The sequence below is a fragment of the Nymphaea colorata genome, chromosome 7 (assembly GCF_008831285.2).
Source record: "Nymphaea colorata isolate Beijing-Zhang1983 chromosome 7, ASM883128v2, whole genome shotgun sequence".
NCBI lineage: Eukaryota > Viridiplantae > Streptophyta > Magnoliopsida > Nymphaeales > Nymphaeaceae > Nymphaea > Nymphaea colorata.
In genome coordinates this window covers 9,588,672-9,604,298 of record NC_045144.1, presented here as the reverse complement: position 1 = coordinate 9,604,298, position 15,627 = coordinate 9,588,672, and the positions used below count along the sequence as shown (strand labels likewise).

The 15,627-nt window shown below is 58.6% G+C and overlaps 28 non-coding genes and 3 pseudogenes across 28 annotated transcripts; all 31 read right to left on the bottom strand.

Moving 5' to 3' along the window:
• Nucleotides 1-608: 608 nt before the first annotated feature.
• Nucleotides 609-726, bottom strand: LOC116258205 (5S ribosomal RNA; annotated as a pseudogene).
• Nucleotides 727-1,270: 544 nt separating this feature from the next.
• Nucleotides 1,271-1,389, bottom strand: LOC116258258 (5S ribosomal RNA). The gene has a single exon (XR_004173674.1). It is a non-coding gene; the product is annotated as a 5S ribosomal RNA (ribosomal RNA).
• A 316-nt stretch (nt 1,390-1,705) lies between these two features.
• On the bottom strand, nt 1,706-1,854 carry LOC116258204 (5S ribosomal RNA; annotated as a pseudogene).
• Nucleotides 1,855-2,176: 322 nt separating this feature from the next.
• On the bottom strand, nt 2,177-2,295 carry LOC116258244 (5S ribosomal RNA). Its single transcript, XR_004173661.1, has one exon. It is a non-coding gene; the product is annotated as a 5S ribosomal RNA (ribosomal RNA).
• Nucleotides 2,296-2,809: 514 nt separating this feature from the next.
• Nucleotides 2,810-2,928, bottom strand: LOC116258270 (5S ribosomal RNA). The gene has a single exon (XR_004173685.1). It is a non-coding gene; the product is annotated as a 5S ribosomal RNA (ribosomal RNA).
• Nucleotides 2,929-3,623: 695 nt separating this feature from the next.
• Nucleotides 3,624-3,741, bottom strand: LOC116258267 (5S ribosomal RNA). Its single transcript, XR_004173682.1, has one exon. It is a non-coding gene; the product is annotated as a 5S ribosomal RNA (ribosomal RNA).
• A 514-nt stretch (nt 3,742-4,255) lies between these two features.
• Nucleotides 4,256-4,375, bottom strand: LOC116258202 (5S ribosomal RNA; annotated as a pseudogene).
• Nucleotides 4,376-4,703: 328 nt separating this feature from the next.
• Nucleotides 4,704-4,821, bottom strand: LOC116258266 (5S ribosomal RNA). Its single transcript, XR_004173681.1, has one exon. It is a non-coding gene; the product is annotated as a 5S ribosomal RNA (ribosomal RNA).
• Nucleotides 4,822-5,151: 330 nt separating this feature from the next.
• On the bottom strand, nt 5,152-5,270 carry LOC116258259 (5S ribosomal RNA). Its single transcript, XR_004173675.1, has one exon. It is a non-coding gene; the product is annotated as a 5S ribosomal RNA (ribosomal RNA).
• Nucleotides 5,271-5,785: 515 nt separating this feature from the next.
• On the bottom strand, nt 5,786-5,904 carry LOC116258250 (5S ribosomal RNA). The gene has a single exon (XR_004173666.1). It is a non-coding gene; the product is annotated as a 5S ribosomal RNA (ribosomal RNA).
• Nucleotides 5,905-6,416: 512 nt separating this feature from the next.
• LOC116258265 (5S ribosomal RNA) lies at nt 6,417-6,535 on the bottom strand. Its single transcript, XR_004173680.1, has one exon. It is a non-coding gene; the product is annotated as a 5S ribosomal RNA (ribosomal RNA).
• Nucleotides 6,536-6,809: 274 nt separating this feature from the next.
• On the bottom strand, nt 6,810-6,928 carry LOC116258264 (5S ribosomal RNA). Its single transcript, XR_004173679.1, has one exon. It is a non-coding gene; the product is annotated as a 5S ribosomal RNA (ribosomal RNA).
• A 274-nt stretch (nt 6,929-7,202) lies between these two features.
• Nucleotides 7,203-7,321, bottom strand: LOC116258253 (5S ribosomal RNA). The gene has a single exon (XR_004173669.1). It is a non-coding gene; the product is annotated as a 5S ribosomal RNA (ribosomal RNA).
• A 319-nt stretch (nt 7,322-7,640) lies between these two features.
• On the bottom strand, nt 7,641-7,759 carry LOC116258260 (5S ribosomal RNA). Its single transcript, XR_004173676.1, has one exon. It is a non-coding gene; the product is annotated as a 5S ribosomal RNA (ribosomal RNA).
• Nucleotides 7,760-8,275: 516 nt separating this feature from the next.
• LOC116258252 (5S ribosomal RNA) lies at nt 8,276-8,394 on the bottom strand. Its single transcript, XR_004173668.1, has one exon. It is a non-coding gene; the product is annotated as a 5S ribosomal RNA (ribosomal RNA).
• Nucleotides 8,395-8,706: 312 nt separating this feature from the next.
• LOC116258255 (5S ribosomal RNA) lies at nt 8,707-8,825 on the bottom strand. The gene has a single exon (XR_004173671.1). It is a non-coding gene; the product is annotated as a 5S ribosomal RNA (ribosomal RNA).
• Nucleotides 8,826-9,098: 273 nt separating this feature from the next.
• On the bottom strand, nt 9,099-9,217 carry LOC116258243 (5S ribosomal RNA). Its single transcript, XR_004173660.1, has one exon. It is a non-coding gene; the product is annotated as a 5S ribosomal RNA (ribosomal RNA).
• A 317-nt stretch (nt 9,218-9,534) lies between these two features.
• LOC116258242 (5S ribosomal RNA) lies at nt 9,535-9,653 on the bottom strand. The gene has a single exon (XR_004173659.1). It is a non-coding gene; the product is annotated as a 5S ribosomal RNA (ribosomal RNA).
• A 317-nt stretch (nt 9,654-9,970) lies between these two features.
• LOC116258241 (5S ribosomal RNA) lies at nt 9,971-10,089 on the bottom strand. The gene has a single exon (XR_004173658.1). It is a non-coding gene; the product is annotated as a 5S ribosomal RNA (ribosomal RNA).
• A 317-nt stretch (nt 10,090-10,406) lies between these two features.
• Nucleotides 10,407-10,525, bottom strand: LOC116258240 (5S ribosomal RNA). The gene has a single exon (XR_004173657.1). It is a non-coding gene; the product is annotated as a 5S ribosomal RNA (ribosomal RNA).
• A 316-nt stretch (nt 10,526-10,841) lies between these two features.
• Nucleotides 10,842-10,960, bottom strand: LOC116258239 (5S ribosomal RNA). Its single transcript, XR_004173656.1, has one exon. It is a non-coding gene; the product is annotated as a 5S ribosomal RNA (ribosomal RNA).
• A 316-nt stretch (nt 10,961-11,276) lies between these two features.
• Nucleotides 11,277-11,395, bottom strand: LOC116258238 (5S ribosomal RNA). The gene has a single exon (XR_004173655.1). It is a non-coding gene; the product is annotated as a 5S ribosomal RNA (ribosomal RNA).
• Nucleotides 11,396-11,712: 317 nt separating this feature from the next.
• On the bottom strand, nt 11,713-11,831 carry LOC116258237 (5S ribosomal RNA). The gene has a single exon (XR_004173654.1). It is a non-coding gene; the product is annotated as a 5S ribosomal RNA (ribosomal RNA).
• A 317-nt stretch (nt 11,832-12,148) lies between these two features.
• On the bottom strand, nt 12,149-12,267 carry LOC116258236 (5S ribosomal RNA). The gene has a single exon (XR_004173653.1). It is a non-coding gene; the product is annotated as a 5S ribosomal RNA (ribosomal RNA).
• A 316-nt stretch (nt 12,268-12,583) lies between these two features.
• LOC116258235 (5S ribosomal RNA) lies at nt 12,584-12,702 on the bottom strand. Its single transcript, XR_004173652.1, has one exon. It is a non-coding gene; the product is annotated as a 5S ribosomal RNA (ribosomal RNA).
• A 317-nt stretch (nt 12,703-13,019) lies between these two features.
• Nucleotides 13,020-13,138, bottom strand: LOC116258233 (5S ribosomal RNA). The gene has a single exon (XR_004173650.1). It is a non-coding gene; the product is annotated as a 5S ribosomal RNA (ribosomal RNA).
• Nucleotides 13,139-13,455: 317 nt separating this feature from the next.
• Nucleotides 13,456-13,574, bottom strand: LOC116258232 (5S ribosomal RNA). Its single transcript, XR_004173649.1, has one exon. It is a non-coding gene; the product is annotated as a 5S ribosomal RNA (ribosomal RNA).
• Nucleotides 13,575-13,890: 316 nt separating this feature from the next.
• On the bottom strand, nt 13,891-14,009 carry LOC116258231 (5S ribosomal RNA). The gene has a single exon (XR_004173648.1). It is a non-coding gene; the product is annotated as a 5S ribosomal RNA (ribosomal RNA).
• Nucleotides 14,010-14,326: 317 nt separating this feature from the next.
• Nucleotides 14,327-14,445, bottom strand: LOC116258229 (5S ribosomal RNA). Its single transcript, XR_004173647.1, has one exon. It is a non-coding gene; the product is annotated as a 5S ribosomal RNA (ribosomal RNA).
• Nucleotides 14,446-14,761: 316 nt separating this feature from the next.
• Nucleotides 14,762-14,880, bottom strand: LOC116258228 (5S ribosomal RNA). The gene has a single exon (XR_004173646.1). It is a non-coding gene; the product is annotated as a 5S ribosomal RNA (ribosomal RNA).
• Nucleotides 14,881-15,195: 315 nt separating this feature from the next.
• On the bottom strand, nt 15,196-15,314 carry LOC116258227 (5S ribosomal RNA). Its single transcript, XR_004173645.1, has one exon. It is a non-coding gene; the product is annotated as a 5S ribosomal RNA (ribosomal RNA).
• Between the last annotated feature and the right edge of the window lie 313 nt (nt 15,315-15,627).

The window sequence follows — 15,627 nt, the reverse complement described above, 5'->3', positions numbered from 1 at the left end:
ATTGGCAAACTTCTTTATGTCACTATTATTAGACAAGACACTAGCTTTGCTGTTAGGAAGCTAAGTTAGTCTATAGAAAAGCCCAGAAAAGTTCACTAGGATGTTGCATTGATGATTTTAAAATATCTAAAGTCATCCCCAAGCAAAGGCTTCCTATTCAAGAAAGGTGAGTCTCTACAGGTTGTTGCTCACAGTGACATTGACTCTGCAGAGTTTGTTGACGACAAAAAATCCACCACAAGCTTCATTGTCATTGTTGGAGGCAACCTCATATCATGGAGAAGCAAGAAACCAAATATAGTTTCTAGGTCAAGTGCAGAATCTAAATATAATGCAGTGGTTCAAACAACTATTGAGATGACTTAGGCTAAATCGGGGGGGAAAAGAAAAAAAAGAAAAAAAAACTATCTTCTGATTACCGATTTGCGCCTCGTCGAGCGTGGGCAACGGGAGCATGCTGCGCTGCGCGGGCCCTCGGCTGGACCTCCGTCGTCGCGGGCGGCGGCCCACGTGGTGGCCGAGCTGAGGAGCGCGATGAGCACGCCGCGGCGGTTCGTGCGCGGGAGGGGGGCAAAAGACGGGAAGGGAAAGCATAGCCAGGCAAAAAGGGGATGCAACACGAGGACTTCCCAGAAGGTCACCATCCCAGTACCACTCTCAACCAAGCACGCTTAACTTCGGAATGCTGATGAGATCCAGTGCGTTAGTGATGGTGTGATCGCACCCGCTAGGAGGTGCGAAGACAATTCACTTATGCGCAACGCGGCCCGTCGAAAAACACAACAATGCCCCCTGCTCGCCGCGGAAGAATACGAAAAGAAGGGGGGGAAAAGAAAAAAAGAAAAAGAAAACTATCTTCTGATTACTGATTTGCCCCCCAATGACCGGGAGGGCCTTGTTGCGTGTCCAGCACTACTCTCGCCCAAGCACGCTTAACTTCGGAGTTCTGATGGGATCCGGTGCGTTAGTGCTGCTTTGATCGCACCCGCTAGGAGGTGCGAAGACAATTCACTTATGCTCACCGCGGAAGAATACGAAAAGAAGGGGGGGGGGAAAGAGAAAAAAAAACTATCTTCTCATTACCGATTTGCCCCCGTTGAGCGTGGGCGCCAGAGCATGCTGCGCTGCGCGGGCCCTCGCCTGGACCTCCTCCGTCGCGGGCGACGGCTCACGTGGTGGCCGAGCCGAGGAGCGCGATGAGCACGTCGCGCCGGTTCGTGAGCGTGTGGGCGGCAAAAGACGAGAAGGGAAAGCAGAGCCGGGCATAAAGGGGATGCAACACGAGGACTTCCCAGCAGGTCACCCATCCCAGTACTACTCTCGCCCAACCACGCTTAACTTCGTAGTTCTGATGGGATCCGGTGCGTTAGTGCTGGTATGATCGCACCCACTAGGAGGTGCGAAGACAATTCACTTATGCGCAACGCGGCCCGTCGAAACACCCTCCCGCTCGCTGCGGAAGAATACGAAAAGAAGGGGGGGGAAGAAAAAAAGAAGAAAAAACATCTTCTCATTACCGATTTGCCCCCCGTCGAGCGTGGGCGACGGGAGCATGCTGCGCTGCGCGGGCCCTCGCCTGGACCTCCTCCGTCGTGGGGGGCGTCCCACGTGGTGGCTGTGCCGAGGAGCGCGATGAGCACGCCACGGCGATTCTTGCGCGGGAGGGGGCAAAAGACGGGAAGGGAAAGCGGAGCCAGGCAAAAAGGGGATGCAACACAAGGACTTCTGATTATCGATTTGCCCCCCGACGAGCGGGAGGGCCTTGTTGCATGTCCAGTACTACTCTCGCCCAAGCACGCTTAACTTCGGAGTTCTGATGGGATCCGGTGCATCAGTGCTGGTATGATCGCACCCGCTAGGAGGTGCAAAGACAATTCACTTATGCGCAACGCGGCCCGTCGAAACACGCAGCAAGGCCCTCCCGCTCACCGCGGAAGAATACGAAAAGAAGGGGGGGGGAAAGAAAAAAAAGCTATATTCTCATTACCGATTTGCCCCCCGTCTAGCGTGGGCGACGAGAGCACGATGCGCTGCGCGGGCCCTCGCCTGGACCTCCTCCGTGGCGGGGTGCGGCCGACGTAGTGGTCGAGCCGAGGAGCACGATGAGGATGCAGCGCTGGTTCATGCGCGGGAGCGTGGCAAAAGACGGGAAGGGAAAGCGGAGCCGGGCAAAATGGGGATGCAACACGAGGACTTCCCAGGAGGTCACCCATCCCAGTACTACTCTCGCCCAAGCACACTTAACTTCGGAGTTCTGATGGGATCCGGTGCGTTAGTGCTGGTATGATCGCACCCACTAGGAGGTGCGAAGACAATTCACTTCTACGCAACGCGGCCCGTCGAAACACGCAGCAAGGCCCTCCCGCTCGCCGCATAAGAATACGAAAAGAAGGGGGGAAAAAAGAAAAAAAGAAAAAAAAAACTCACCCAAGCACGCTTAACTTCGCAGTTCTGACGGGATCTGGTGCGTTAGTGCTGGTATGATCGCACCCGCTAGCAGGTGCGAAGACAATTCACTTAAGCGCAACGCGGCCCATCGAAACACCCTCCCGCTCGCCGCGGAAGAATACGAAAAGAAGGGGGGGGGAAGAAAAAAAGAAAAAAAATATCTTCTCATTACCGATTTGCCCCTCGTCGAGCGTGGGCGACGGGAGCATGCTGCGCTGCGTGGGCCCTCGCCTGGACCTCCTCCGTCGCACGGGGCGGCCCACGTGGTGGTCGAGCTGAGGAGCGCGATGAGCACGCCGCGACGGTTCGTGCGCGGGAGGGGGGCAAAAGACGGGAAGGGAAAGCTGAGCCGGGCAAAAAGGGGATGCAACACGAGGACTTCCCAGGAGGTCACCCATTCCAGTACTACTCTTGCCCAAGTAGGCTTAACTTCGGAGATCTGATGGGATGCGGTGCGTTAGTGCTGGTATGATCGCACCCGCTAGGAGGTGCGAAGACAATTCACTTATGCGCAACGCGGCAATGCCCTCCTATTCACCGCGGAAGAATACGAAAAGAAGGGGGGAAAAAGAAAAAAGAAAAAGAAAACTATCTTCTGATTACCGATTTGCCCCCAAATGACCGAGAGGGCCTTGTTGCGTGTCCAGTACTACTCTCGCCCAAACACGCTTAACTTCGGAGTTCTGATGGGATCCGGTGCGTTAGTGCTGGTATGATCGCACCCGCTAGGAGGTGCGAAGACAATTCACTTATGCGCAACGCGGCCCGTCGAAACACGCAGCAAGGCCCTCCCGCTCGCCGCGGAAGAATACAAAAAGAAGGGGGGGGGGGGGGGAAGAAAAAAAAGAAAACAAAAACTCTCGCCCAAGCACGCTTAACTTCGGAGTTCTGATGGGATCTGGTGCGTTAGTGCTGGTATGATCGCACCCGCTAGGAGGTGCGAAAACAATTCACTTATGCGCAACGCGGCCCGTCGAAACACCCTCCCGCTTGCTGCGGAAGAATACGAAAAGAAGGGGGGGAAAAAGAAAAAAAGAAAAAAAATATCTTCTCATTACCGATTTGCCCCCCGTCGCCTGGACCTCTTCCTTCGCGGGGGGTGGCCCACGTGGTGGTCGAGCCAAGGAGCGCGATGAGGACGCCGCACCTGTGGGCAAGCAGAGCAGGGAAAAAAGGGGATGCAACACGAGGACTTCCCAGGAGGTCACCCATCCTGGTACTACTCTCGCCCAAGCACGCTTAATTCGGAGTTCTAATGGGATCCGATGCTTTAGTGCTCGTATGATCGCACCCGCTAAGAGGTGCGAAGACAATTCACTTATGCACAACGCGGCCCGTCGAAACACGCAGCAAGGCCCTCCCGCTCACCGCGGTAGAATACGAAAAGAAGGGGGGGCGGAAGAAAAAAAGAAAAAAAAACTCTCGCCCAGGCACGCTTAACTTCGGAGTTCTGATGGGATCTGGTGCGTTAGTGCTGGTATGATCACACCCGCTAGAAGGTGCGAGGACAATTCACTTATGCGCAACGCAGCCCGTCGAAAGACCCTCCCGCTCGTCGCAGAAGAATACGAAAAGAAGGGGGGAAAAAGAAAAAAAGAAAAAATAATATCTTCTCATTACCGATTTGCCCCCCGTCGAGCGTGGGCGACGGGAGCATGCTGCGTTGCGCGGGCCCTTGTCTGGAACTCCTCTGTCGCAAGGGGCGGCCCACGTGGTGGCCGAGCCGAGGAGCGCGATGAGCACACCGCGGCGGTTCGTGCGCGGGAGGGGCAAAAGACGGGAAGGGAAAGATAAGCCGGGCAAAAAGGGGATGCAACACGAGGACTTCCCAGGAGGTCACCCATCCCAGTACTACTCTCGCACAAGCATGCTTAACTTAGTAGTTTTTAATGGGATCTGGTGCGTTAGTGCTGGTATGATCGCACCCGCTAGGAGGTGCGAAGACAATTCACTTATGCGCAACGCGGCCCATCGAAACACGCAGCAAGGCCCTCCCGCTCGCTGCGGAAGAATACGAAGAGAAGGGGGGGAAAAAGAAAAAAAGAAAAAAAAAATCTTTTCATTACCGATTTGCCTCCCGTCGAGCGTGGGCGACGAGAGCATGCTGCGCTGCGCGGGCCCTCGCCTGGACCTCCTCCGTCGTGGGGGGCGGCCCACGTGGTGGCGGAGCCGAGGAGCGCGATGAGCACGCCGCGGCGGTTCGTGGGTGGGAGGGCGGCAAAAGATGGGAAGGAAAAGTGAAGCCATGCAAAAAGTGGATGCAACACGAGGACTTCCTTGGAGGTCACCCATCCAGTACCATTCTCGCCCAAGCACGCTTAACTTCAGAGTTCTGATGGGATCCGGTGCGTTAGTGCTGGTATGATCGCACCCACTAGGAGGTGCGAAGACAATTCACCTATGCACAACGCGGCTCGTCGAAACACGCAGCAAGGCCCTCCCGCTCGCCGCGGAAGAATACGAAAAATAGGGGGGAAAAAGAAAAAAAGAAAAAAAAAACTATCTTCTCATTACCCATTTGCCCACCGTCGGGCGTGGGCGCCGGGAGCATGCTGCGCAGCGCGGGCCCTCGCATGGACATCCTCCGTCGTGGGCGGCGGCCCACGTGGTGGCCGAGCCGAGGAGCGCGATGAGGACGCCGCGCCGGTTCGTGAGCGTGTGGGCGGCAAAAGACGGGAAGGGAAAGCGGAGCCGGGCAAAAAGGGGATGCAACACGAGGACTTCCCAGGAGGTCACCCATCCCAGTACTACTCTCACCCAAGCATGCTTAAATTCGGAGTTCTGATGGGATCTGGTGCGTTAGTGCTGGTATGATCGCACCCACTAAGAGGTGCGAAGACAATTCACTTCTGCGCAACGCGGCCCGTCGAAACACGCAGCAAGCCCCTCCCGCTCGCTGCGAAAGAATACAAAAAGAAGGGGGGGGGGGAAAAAAAGAAAATAAAAATCTCGCCCATGCAAGCTTAACTTCGGAGTTCTGATGGATCTGGTGCGTTAGTGCTTGTATGATCGCACCCGCTAGGAGGTGCGAAACAATTCACTTATGCGCAACGCGGCCCGTCGAAACACCCTCCCGCTTGCCGCGGAAGAATACGAAAAGAAGGGGGGGGGGGGAAAGAAAAAAAGAAAAAAAAAATCTTCTCATTACCGATTTGCCCCCCGTCGAGCGTGGGCGACAGGAGCATGCTGCGCTGCGCGGGCCCTCGCCTGGACCTCCTCCGTCGCGGGGGACGGCCCACGTGGTGGTCGAGCCAAGGAGCGCGATGAGGACGCCGCGCCGGTTCATGCGCGGGAGGGGGGCAAAAGATGGGAAGGGCAAGCGGAGCCGGGAAAAAAGGGGATGCAACACGAGGACTTCCTAGGAGGTCACCCATCCCAGTACTACTCTCGCCCAAGCATGCTTAACTTCGGAGTTCTGATGGGATCCGATGCTTTAGTGCTGGTATGATCGCACCCGCTAAGAGGTGCGAAGACAATTCACTTACGCGCGACCCGGCCCGTCGAAACACGCAGCAAGGCCCTCCCGCTCACCGCGGAAGAAAACGAAAAGAAGGTGGGGGGGAGGAAAAAAAGAAAAAAAAAACTCTCGCCCAAGCACGCTTAACTTCGTAGTTCTGATGGTATCTGGTGCGTTAGTGCTGGTATGATCGCACCCGCTAGGAGGTGCGAAGACAATTCACTTATGCGCAACGCAGCCCGTCGAAACACCCTCCCGCTCGCCGCGGAAGAATACGAAAAGAAGGGGAGGAAAAAGAAAGAAAAAACAATCTTCTGATTATCGATTTGCCCTCCGTCGAGCGTGGGCGACGGGAGCATGCTGCGTTGCGCAGGCCCTCGCCCGGACCTCCTCCGTCACGGGGGTCGGCCCACGTGGTGGCCGAGCAGAGAAGCTCAATGAGCACGCCGCGGCGGTTCGTGCGCGGGACGCGGGCAAAAGACGGGAAGGGAAAGCGGAGCCGGGCAAAAAGGAGATGCAACACGAGGACTTCCCAGGAGGTCACCCATCCCAGTACTACTCTCGCCCAAGCACGATTAACATCGGAGTTCTGATGGGATCAGGTACGTTAGTGCTGGTATGATCGCTCCCGCTAGCAGGTGCGAAAACAATTCACTTATGCGCAACGTGGCCCGTCGAAACACCCTCCCACTCGCCGCGGAAGAATACGAAAAGAAGCTTTGCCCCCCGTCGAGCGTGGGCGACGGGAGCATGCTGACTTGCGCAGGCCCTCGCCCGGACCTCCTCCGTCACGGGGGTCGGCCCACGTGGTGGCCGAGCAGAGAAGCTCAATGAGCATGCCGCGGCGGTTCGTGCGCGGGACGCGGGCAAAAGACGGGAAGGGAAAGCGGAGCCGGGCAAAAAGGAGATGCAACACGAGGACTTCCCAGGAGGTCACCCATCCCAGTACTACTCTCGCCCAAGCACGATTAACATCGGAGTTCTGATGGGATCAGGTACGTTAGTGCTGGTATGATCGCTCCCGCTAGCAGGTGCGAAAACAATTCACTTATGCGCAACGTGGCCCGTCGAAACACCCTCCCACTCGCCGCGGAAGAATACGAAAAGAAGCTTTGCCCCCCGTCGAGCGTGGGCGACGGGAGCATGCTGACTTGCGCGGGCCCTCGCCTGGACCTCCTCCGTCGCGATGGGCGGCCCACGTGGTGGCCGAGCAGAGGAGCGCGATGAGCACGCCGCGGCGGTTCGTGCGCGAGAGGCGGGCAAAAGACGGGAAGGGAAAGCGGTGCCCGGCAAAAAGGGGATGCAACACGAGGACTTTCCAGGAGGTCACCCATCCCAGTACTATTTTCGCCCAAGCACGCTTGACTTCGGAGTTCTGATGGAATCCGGTGCGTTAGTGCTGGTATGATCGCACCCGCTAGGAGGTGCGAAAACAATTCACTTATGCGCAACGCGGCCCGTCGAAACACCCTCCCGCTTGCCGCGGAAGAATACGAAAAGAAGGGGGGGGGGAAAGAAAAAAAGAAAAAAAAATATCTTCTCATTACCGATTTGCCCCCGTCGAGCGTGGGCGACGGGAGCATGCTGCACTGCGCGGGTCCTCGCCTGGACCTCCTCCTTCGCGGGGGACGGCCCACGTGGTGGTCGATCCAAGGAGCGCGATGAGGACGCCGCGACGGTTCATGCGCAGGAGGGGGGCAAAAGAAGGGAAGGGCAAGCGGAGCCGGCAAAAAAGGGGATGCAACACGAGGAGTTCCCAGGAGGTCACCCATCCCAGTACTACTCTCGCCCAAGCATGCTTAACTTCGATGTTCTGATGGGATCCGATGCTTTAGTGCTGGTATGATCGCACCCGCCAGGAGGTGCGAAGACAATTCACTTATGCGCAACCCAGCCCGTCGAAACACGCAGCAAGGCCCTCCCGCTCACCGCGGAAGAATACGAAAAGAAGGGGGGGGGGAAGAAAAAAAAAAAAAAAACTCTCGCCCAAGCACGCTTAACTTCGGAGTTCTGATGGTATCTGTTGCGTTAGTGCTGGTATGATCGCACCCGCTATGAGGTGCGAAAACAATTCACTTATGCGCAACGCAGCCCGTCGAAACACCGTCCCGCTCGCCGCGGAAGAATACGAAAAGAAGGGGGGAAAAAGAAAAAAAGAAAAAATAATATCTTCTCATTACCGATTTGCCCCCTGTCGAGCGTGGGCGACATGAGCATGCTGCGCTGCGCGGGCCCTTGTCTGGAACTCCTCCGTCGCAAGGGGCGGCCCACGTGGTGGCCTAGTCGAGGAGCGCGATGGGAAACGCCGCGGCGGTTCGTGCGCGGGAGGGCGGCAAATGACGGGAAGGGAAAGATGAGCTGGGCAAAAAGGGGATGCAACACGAGGACTTCCCAAGAGGTCACCCATCCCAGTACTACTCTCGCTCAAGCACGCTTAACTTCAGAGTTTTGATGGGATCTGGTGCATTAGTGCTGGTATGATCGCACCCGCTAAGAGGTGCGAAAACAATTCACTTATGCGCAACGCTGCCCATCGAAACACCCTCCCACTCGCCGCGAAGAATACGAAAAGAAGCGGAGGAAAAAGAAAAAAAAAATGATCTTCTGATTATCGATTTGCCCTCCGTCGAGCTTGGGCGACGAGAGCATGCTGCGTTGCGCGGGCCCTTCCCCGGACCTCCTCCGTCGCGGGGGTCGGCCCACGTGGTGGCCGAGCAGAGGAGCTCAATTAGCATGCCGCGGCGGTTCGTGCGCGGGACGCCGGCAAAAGACGGGAAGGGAAAGCGTAGCCGGGCAAAAAGGGGATGCAACACGAGGACTTCCCAGGAGGTCACCCATCCCAGTACTACTCTCGCCCAAGCACGATTAGCATCGGAGTTCTGATGGGATCAGGTACGTTAGTGCTGGTATGATCGCACCCGCTTGGAGGTGCAAAAACAATTCACTTATGCGCAACGCGGCCCGTCGAAACACCCTCCCACTCGCCGCGGAAGAATACGAAAAGAAGCTTTGCCCCTCGTCGAGCGTGGGCGACAGGAGCATGCTGCGTCGAGCGGGCCCTCGCCTGGACCTCCTCCGTCGCGGGGGCGGCCCACGTGGTGGCCGAGCAAAGGAGCGCGATGAGCACGCCGCGGCGGCTCGTGCGCGTGAGGCCGGCAAAAGACGGAAAGGGAAAGCGGTGCCGGGCAAAAAGGGGATGCAACACGAGGACTTCCCAGGAGGTCACCCATCCCAGTACTACTCTCGCCCAAGCACGCTTAACTTCGGAGTTCTGATGGGATCCGGTGCGTTAGTGCTGGTATGATCGCACCCGCTAGGAGGTGCGAAGACAATCCACTTATGCGCAACGCGGCCCGTCGAAACACACCCTCCCACTCGCCGCGGAAGAATACGAAAAGAAGCGGTGGAAAAAAAAATAAAAAAAACTATCTTCTGATTACCGATTTGCCCCCCGTCGAGCGTGGGCGACGGGAGCATGCTGCGTGGAGCGGGCCCTCGCCTGGACCTCCTCCGTCGCGGGGGGCGGCCCACGTGGTGGCCGAGCAAAGGAGCGCGATGAGCACGCCGCGGCGGCTCGTGCGCGTGAGGCCGGCAAAAGACGGAAAGGGAAAGCGGTGCCGGGCAAAAAGGGGATGCAACACGAGGACTTCCCAGGAGGTCACCCATCCCAGTACTACTCTCGCCCAAGCACGCTTAACTTCGGAGTTCTGATGGGATCCGGTGCGTTAGTGCTGGTATGATCGCACCCGCTAGGAGGTGCGAAGACAATCCACTTATGCGCAACGCGGCCCGTCGAAACACACCCTCCCACTCGCCGCGGAAGAATACGAAAAGAAGCGGTGGAAAAAAAAATAAAAAAAACTATCTTCTGATTACCGATTTGCCCCCCGTCGAGCGTGGGCGACGGGAGCATGCTGCGTCGAGCGGGCCCTCGCCTGGACCTCCTCCGTCGCGGGGGGCGGCCCACGTGGTGGCCGAGCAAAGGAGCGCGATGAGCACGCCGCGGCGGCTCGTGCGCGTGAGGCCGGCAAAAGACGGAAAGGGAAAGCGGTGCCGGGCAAAAAGGGGATGCAACACGAGGACTTCCCAGGAGGTCACCCATCCCAGTACTACTCTCGCCCAAGCACGCTTAACTTCGGAGTTCTGATGGGATCCGGTGCGTTAGTGCTGGTATGATCGCACCCGCTAGGAGGTGCGAAGACAATCCACTTATGCGCAACGCGGCCCGTCGAAACACACCCTCCCACTCGCCGCGGAAGAATACGAAAAGAAGCGGTGGAAAAAAAAATAAAAAAAACTATCTTCTGATTACCGATTTGCCCCCCGTCGAGCGTGGGCGACGGGAGCATGCTGCGTCGAGCGGGCCCTCGCCTGGACCTCCTCCGTCGCGGGGGGCGGCCCACGTGGTGGCCGAGCAAAGGAGCGCGATGAGCACGCCGCGGCGGCTCGTGCGCGTGAGGCCGGCAAAAGACGGAAAGGGAAAGCGGTGCCGGGCAAAAAGGGGATGCAACACGAGGACTTCCCAGGAGGTCACCCATCCCAGTACTACTCTCGCCCAAGCACGCTTAACTTCGGAGTTCTGATGGGATCCGGTGCGTTAGTGCTGGTATGATCGCACCCGCTAGGAGGTGCGAAGACAATCCACTTATGCGCAACGCGGCCCGTCGAAACACACCCTCCCACTCGCCGCGGAAGAATACGAAAAGAAGCGGTGGAAAAAAAAATAAAAAAAACTATCTTCTGATTACCGATTTGCCCCCCGTCGAGCGTGGGCGACGGGAGCATGCTGCGTCGAGCGGGCCCTCGCCTGGACCTCCTCCGTCGCGGGGGCGGCCCACGTGGTGGCCGAGCAAAGGAGCGCGATGAGCACGCCGCGGCGGCTCGTGCGCGTGAGGCCGGCAAAAGACGGAAAGGGAAAGCGGTGCCGGGCAAAAAGGGGATGCAACACGAGGACTTCCCAGGAGGTCACCCATCCCAGTACTACTCTCGCCCAAGCACGCTTAACTTCGGAGTTCTGATGGGATCCGGTGCGTTAGTGCTGGTATGATCGCACCCGCTAGGAGGTGCGAAGACAATCCACTTATGCGCAACGCGGCCCGTCGAAACACACCCTCCCACTCGCCGCGGAAGAATACGAAAAGAAGCGGTGGAAAAAAAAATAAAAAAAACTATCTTCTGATTACCGATTTGCCCCCCGTCGAGCGTGGGCGACGGGAGCATGCTGCGTCGAGCGGGCCCTCGCCTGGACCTCCTCCGTCGCGGGGGCGGCCCACGTGGTGGCCGAGCAAAGGAGCGCGATGAGCACGCCGCGGCGGCTCGTGCGCGTGAGGCCGGCAAAAGACGGAAAGGGAAAGCGGTGCCGGGCAAAAAGGGGATGCAACACGAGGACTTCCCAGGAGGTCACCCATCCCAGTACTACTCTCGCCCAAGCACGCTTAACTTCGGAGTTCTGATGGGATCCGGTGCGTTAGTGCTGGTATGATCGCACCCGCTAGGAGGTGCGAAGACAATCCACTTATGCGCAACGCGGCCCGTCGAAACACACCCTCCCACTCGCCGCGGAAGAATACGAAAAGAAGCGGTGGAAAAAAAAATAAAAAAAACTATCTTCTGATTACCGATTTGCCCCCCGTCGAGCGTGGGCGACGGGAGCATGCTGCGTCGAGCGGGCCCTCGCCTGGACCTCCTCCGTCGCGGGGGGCGGCCCACGTGGTGGCCGAGCAAAGGAGCGCGATGAGCACGCCGCGGCGGCTCGTGCGCGTGAGGCCGGCAAAAGACGGAAAGGGAAAGCGGTGCCGGGCAAAAAGGGGATGCAACACGAGGACTTCCCAGGAGGTCACCCATCCCAGTACTACTCTCGCCCAAGCACGCTTAACTTCGGAGTTCTGATGGGATCCGGTGCGTTAGTGCTGGTATGATCGCACCCGCTAGGAGGTGCGAAGACAATCCACTTATGCGCAACGCGGCCCGTCGAAACACACCCTCCCACTCGCCGCGGAAGAATACGAAAAGAAGCGGTGGAAAAAAAAATAAAAAAAACTATCTTCTGATTACCGATTTGCCCCCCGTCGAGCGTGGGCGACGGGAGCATGCTGCGTCGAGCGGGCCCTCGCCTGGACCTCCTCCGTCGCGGGGGGCGGCCCACGTGGTGGCCGAGCAAAGGAGCGCGATGAGCACGCCGCGGCGGCTCGTGCGCGTGAGGCCGGCAAAAGACGGAAAGGGAAAGCGGTGCCGGGCAAAAAGGGGATGCAACACGAGGACTTCCCAGGAGGTCACCCATCCCAGTACTACTCTCGCCCAAGCACGCTTAACTTCGGAGTTCTGATGGGATCCGGTGCGTTAGTGCTGGTATGATCGCACCCGCTAGGAGGTGCGAAGACAATCCACTTATGCGCAACGCGGCCCGTCGAAACACACCCTCCCACTCGCCGCGGAAGAATACGAAAAGAAGCGGTGGAAAAAAAAATAAAAAAAACTATCTTCTGATTACCGATTTGCCCCCCGTCGAGCGTGGGCGACGGGAGCATGCTGCGTGAGCGGGCCCTCGCCTGGACCTCCTCCGTCGCGGGGGGCGGCCCACGTGGTGGCCGAGCAAAGGAGCGCGATGAGCACGCCGCGGCGGCTCGTGCGCGTGAGGCCGGCAAAAGACGGAAAGGGAAAGCGGTGCCGGGCAAAAAGGGGATGCAACACGAGGACTTCCCAGGAGGTCACCCATCCCAGTACTACTCTCGCCCAAGCACGCTTAACTTCGGAGTTCTGATGGGATCCGGTGCGTTAGTGCTGGTATGATCGCACCCGCTAGGAGGTGCGAAGACAATCCACTTATGCGCAACGCGGCCCGTCGAAACACACCCTCCCACTCGCCGCGGAAGAATACGAAAAGAAGCGGTGGAAAAAAAAATAAAAAAAACTATCTTCTGATTACCGATTTGCCCCCCGTCGAGCGTGGGCGACGGGAGCATGCTGCGTCGAGCGGGCCCTCGCCTGGACCTCCTCCGTCGCGGGGGGCGGCCCACGTGGTGGCCGAGCAAAGGAGCGCGATGAGCACGCCGCGGCGGCTCGTGCGCGTGAGGCCGGCAAAAGACGGAAAGGGAAAGCGGTGCCGGGCAAAAAGGGGATGCAACACGAGGACTTCCCAGGAGGTCACCCATCCCAGTACTACTCTCGCCCAAGCACGCTTAACTTCGGAGTTCTGATGGGATCCGGTGCGTTAGTGCTGGTATGATCGCACCCGCTAGGAGGTGCGAAGACAATCCACTTATGCGCAACGCGGCCCGTCGAAACACACCCTCCCACTCGCCGCGGAAGAATACGAAAAGAAGCGGTGGAAAAAAAAATAAAAAAAACTATCTTCTGATTACCGATTTGCCCCCCGTCGAGCGTGGGCGACGGGAGCATGCTGCGTCGAGCGGGCCCTCGCCTGGACCTCCTCCGTCGCGGGGGGCGGCCCACGTGGTGGCCGAGCAAAGGAGCGCGATGAGCACGCCGCGGCGGCTCGTGCGCGTGAGGCCGGCAAAAGACGGAAAGGGAAAGCGGTGCCGGGCAAAAAGGGGATGCAACACGAGGACTTCCCAGGAGGTCACCCATCCCAGTACTACTCTCGCCCAAGCACGCTTAACTTCGGAGTTCTGATGGGATCCGGTGCGTTAGTGCTGGTATGATCGCACCCGCTAGGAGGTGCGAAGACAATCCACTTATGCGCAACGCGGCCCGTCGAAACACACCCTCCCACTCGCCGCGGAAGAATACGAAAAGAAGCGGTGGAAAAAAAAATAAAAAAAACTATCTTCTGATTACCGATTTGCCCCCCGTCGAGCGTGGGCGACGGGAGCATGCTGCGTCGAGCGGGCCCTCGCCTGGACCTCCTCCGTCGCGGGGGCGGCCCACGTGGTGGCCGAGCAAAGGAGCGCGATGAGCACGCCGCGGCGGCTCGTGCGCGTGAGGCCGGCAAAAGACGGAAAGGGAAAGCGGTGCCGGGCAAAAAGGGGATGCAACACGAGGACTTCCCAGGAGGTCACCCATCCCAGTACTACTCTCGCCCAAGCACGCTTAACTTCGGAGTTCTGATGGGATCCGGTGCGTTAGTGCTGGTATGATCGCACCCGCTAGGAGGTGCGAAGACAATCCACTTATGCGCAACGCGGCCCGTCGAAACACACCCTCCCACTCGCCGCGGAAGAATACGAAAAGAAGCGGTGGAAAAAAAAATAAAAAAAACTATCTTCTGATTACCGATTTGCCCCCCGTCGAGCGTGGGCGACGGGAGCATGCTGCGTCGAGCGGGCCCTCGCCTGGACCTCCTCCGTCGCGGGGGGCGGCCCACGTGGTGGCCGAGCAAAGGAGCGCGATGAGCACGCCGCGGCGGCTCGTGCGCGTGAGGCCGGCAAAAGACGGAAAGGGAAAGCGGTGCCGGGCAAAAAGGGGATGCAACACGAGGACTTCCCAGGAGGTCACCCATCCCAGTACTACTCTCGCCCAAGCACGCTTAACTTCGGAGTTCTGATGGGATCCGGTGCGTTAGTGCTGGTATGATCGCACCCGCTAGGAGGTGCGAAGACAATCCACTTATGCGCAACGCGGCCCGTCGAAACACACCCTCCCACTCGCCGCGGAAGAATACGAAAAGAAGCGGTGGAAAAAAAAATAAAAAAAACTATCTTCTGATTACCGATTTGCCCCCCGTCGAGCGTGGGCGACGGGAGCATGCTGCGTGAGCGGGCCCTCGCCTGGACCTCCTCCGTCGCGGGGGGCGGCCCACGTGGTGGCCGAGCAAAGGAGCGCGATGAGCACGCCGCGGCGGCTCGTGCGCGTGAGGCCGGCAAAAGACGGAAAGGGAAAGCGGTGCCGGGCAAAAAGGGGATGCAACACGAGGACTTCCCAGGAGGTCACCCATCCCAGTACTACTCTCGCCCAAGCACGCTTAACTTCGGAGTTCTGATGGGATCCGGTGCGTTAGTGCTGGTATGATCGCACCCGCTAGGAGGTGCGAAGACAATCCACTTATGCGCAACGCGGCCCGTCGAAACACACCCTCCCACTCGCCGCGGAAGAATACGAAAAGAAGCGGTGGAAAAAAAAATAAAAAAAACTATCTTCTGATTACCGATTTGCCCCCCGTCGAGCGTGGGCGACGGGAGCATGCTGCGTGAGCGGGCCCTCGCCTGGACCTCCTCCGTCGCGGGGGCGGCCCACGTGGTGGCCGAGCAAAGGAGCGCGATGAGCACGCCGCGGCGGCTCGTGCGCGTGAGGCCGGCAAAAGACGGAAAGGGAAAGCGGTGCCGGGCAAAAAGGGGATGCAACACGAGGACTTCCCAGGAGGTCACCCATCCCAGTACTACTCTCGCCCAAGCACGCTTAACTTCGGAGTTCTGATGGGATCCGGTGCGTTAGTGCTGGTATGATCGCACCCGCTAGGAGGTGCGAAGACAATCCACTTATGCGCAACGCGGCCCGTCGAAACACACCCTCCCACTCGCCGCGGAAGAATACGAAAAGAAGCGGTGGAAAAAAAAATAAAAAAAACTATCTTCTGATTACCGATTTGCCCCCCGTCGAGCGTGGGCGACGGGAGCATGCTGCGTGGAGCGGGCCCTCGCCTGGACCTCCTCCGTCGCGGGGGGCGGCCCACGTGGTGGCCGAGCAAAGGAGCGCGATGAGCACGCCGCGGCGGCTCGTGCGCGTGAGGCCGGCAAAAGACGGAAAGGGAAAGCGGTGCCGGGCAA